Genomic DNA, 2,839 nt, shown 5'->3' with positions numbered 1-2,839 from the left:
TCATTCTATTTCTCATTAGCCTCAGAAAGTCCAGTCTCCTTCTGTATATCCTAGGAGCACCCTGTATTTCTCCCTTGTAGTAGTTTGTGTGATTATAAATCATAAATTATTTATTTGTTTAATTCCTGTCTTCTCCACCAAAATATAAGATCATGAGGCAGGGGCCATGATGGTCTCATTTACTGCTTCATCCCTAGAGCTAAGCACGGTGCCCACCCCATATTCAGCACTCAGTAAATATTTGTGGAATGAATGAACGATAGGAGTGAGGACTCTGGATGGAGAATATATGTCTCCTGTAAAAGGACCCTCAGAGACAAGGAGGACACTGCCCTGAAACTATAAAATGATGCTGGAGAATCATCCTGGTTCTCCAATATCTGCTCTTCACAGGCTTTGGACGTTCGGTCAGCCGCGCCTCGTGTGAAATTTGGTGAGTGGTGCTGAGAGTAAGAACTGGGTTCTCCTGGGTCTTCTTCCCCAGGCCCCTCTGTCACACATTCCCTGTCTCTCTGGCCTTTCTTGATCCTCCTCTCCCCTTACAGTGGGTCCCTCTCTTTCTGTCTAGCCGGCTGTCTCAAAGTCACGTGGAGCTCACTCCTCCACCCCTACACTGCAGCAGGTGGCTTGACTGATATCAGCTACAGAACCCTGCCTGACACAGCTGGGCCTCTTCTCTGAAGTGATAGTGCTGATGGATTGCTTCCAAGCATGTGAGCACACGATGGTGTTCAGACTACACGCAGCAGTGGGGCATGACCCTGGCCTCAGGGAACTGAACTTCCTTGTGTTTGTTGATGGCATCATCTGTCTCCCACCACCTGGGTTTGATTGGTTCCCTCCATCTGCCTAATCTTTTGTATAAGGCATGGACAAAAGGATATAGATGTCTAGGAGAGACCTCTAGAAATGGGATGAAAGCTAGGGATTTCTTTCAAAAAGGACCTCTTTGGAGACATGGAAGATGGCAAATGTCTTCCAGCAGGACTTGTGAAATAGGGGAGGTGATAGGAAGGGAGTGAAAGGATAAAGTGGGTCATTTTGATGATGAGGTGGATCACTTCCAGCCTTTCTGTGAGGTCCCAGATGAAATTGAACAAAATGTTATTTTCTTGGCTTCCTGGGCTGCAGTCATTTGCACCAAGACTTCATATACCTGAACCTTCCCATGGATCTGGCTTGTCCATTCTGATGTATTCAACAGCAGGGCCTTGTGGAGGCCCCTGGTACAGTGCTGTGGTGTCTGTTGCCTGAAAGTAGGTTAGGGTAGACTTCCCTGGACTTAGTCTACGCAGGTCTGCTTGCTTGGTCCACCATGTTTGTTGATGTAAACTTGGGCTACTCAAATTTTATAATTTTTTCCACAAAGATGACTAGTGGTATATTGATGAAGCTTATGGTCTTATGCTCAGGGTTCTTTCTAACAGATAAGTGATTTCGAATGTCTTCCATTAAGAATCATTGTCATAGTGAGCCATGGTTAGTTATACTTTATGTTTATACTTATACTTTATGTTTATTGAGGTAAAAAAGGTTAAGAATCAACATGTGGAATACAGAAAGTGGTTTGAAGTGATCCTCTCCTTGTGGACCCCGGAATGTAAATCACCCCAGGGTTCCTTTGTCTGGAATATGGAAGGTGACTTACCCCAGGGGTTCCTTCTGGAGAGCTTACAAGGAGATGGGCCACCAGTTCCCTTCCTATAGACTTTGATGCCTCTGGGCTCTTCATCATGGTCTGGTAGATCTGGGTAGCACTGAAGAAGCTGGTTGGGGTGGGCATGGTGGGAGAAGGGAGTGCTCTGGTGGCAGAAATGAGAGAATCTTCCTTCCAGTGTCTGCACTGGGATAGCATGTTACCAAAAACTGTATCCCAGTGAAGCCATGGGACCAATTCACCACCTGGGCTAAGAGGCACCCTGATGAAGAAGTGCTATGGTTTTGGGGGGCCACAAGGCCTGTCATGTGGTTATAAAACTCTTCTACGAGGTGCTCTCATTCAAAGATTATTTCATTATTCTTTCCAGCCCAAATGGCATCATTCCATTCTACTGGTGTCAGCTGATGGTCATGGAACAGTGTGGATACAGAGAGTTCTGGGACCCATGTCCCTCAGGGGCAATGTTACCAAAGTCCTGGCTAAAGATATCTACCTTAACCATGAGGTTGATTGCTGTGCATGAGTGGAGTACACAAGAATGGATGCTACAGTAAGATAATTAAATTTGTTTTGTCCTTTAGAGTGCACAGTTTGTAAAGACTTCTATATTCTACTTTTTAAAATCCTAAAACAGTCCTTAAGGTCAGCAAGGCAGTCATTGTTATCAAGATTTTGCAGACAGGTAAACTAAGTCTCAAAAGCAACTGGTTGAGAACAATACCATTAGTATGTTGCTGAGCCAACAGATAAACCTAGGAGTTTAATTCACATTTAAATTCAAGGCTGTGAGGTTTTGCTGAACTGGTGAAGAGGCAGCCTGAGCCACAGGACTCCCCTGACACTGGTTGTCCCTTTTAACAGGAAAAATCAAGTGGCTGGTAGAAGCTTAAAGACGTGGAGAAGTACTGGACAGAAAGTCATTAGGAGATTCCACTTGATTACCACATTTGCAACTTCTTGAGTAAGTTTAAGCATCAAAGGCATGCAGAGGACTTTTGGAGAAAATTTCTCAAGCTGTGTTGCATAACTTGTGCTGCTGGGGCCATATGAGTTGAGCCACACGCATAACAAGTGCTTGACTTTGAGCAGGGAAAAGCAATAGTATCCTGCCCAGGTAGGTGATCATGAGTAAGCCATCCAGTCATGGCCTTGAGCTCTCAGAGATGTAACACTTGTTAC

This window comes from Eulemur rufifrons, chromosome 28, assembly GCF_041146395.1.
Source record: "Eulemur rufifrons isolate Redbay chromosome 28, OSU_ERuf_1, whole genome shotgun sequence".
NCBI classification, from domain to species: Eukaryota; Metazoa; Chordata; class Mammalia; order Primates; family Lemuridae; genus Eulemur; species Eulemur rufifrons.
This window is presented reverse-complemented; position numbering follows the sequence as displayed.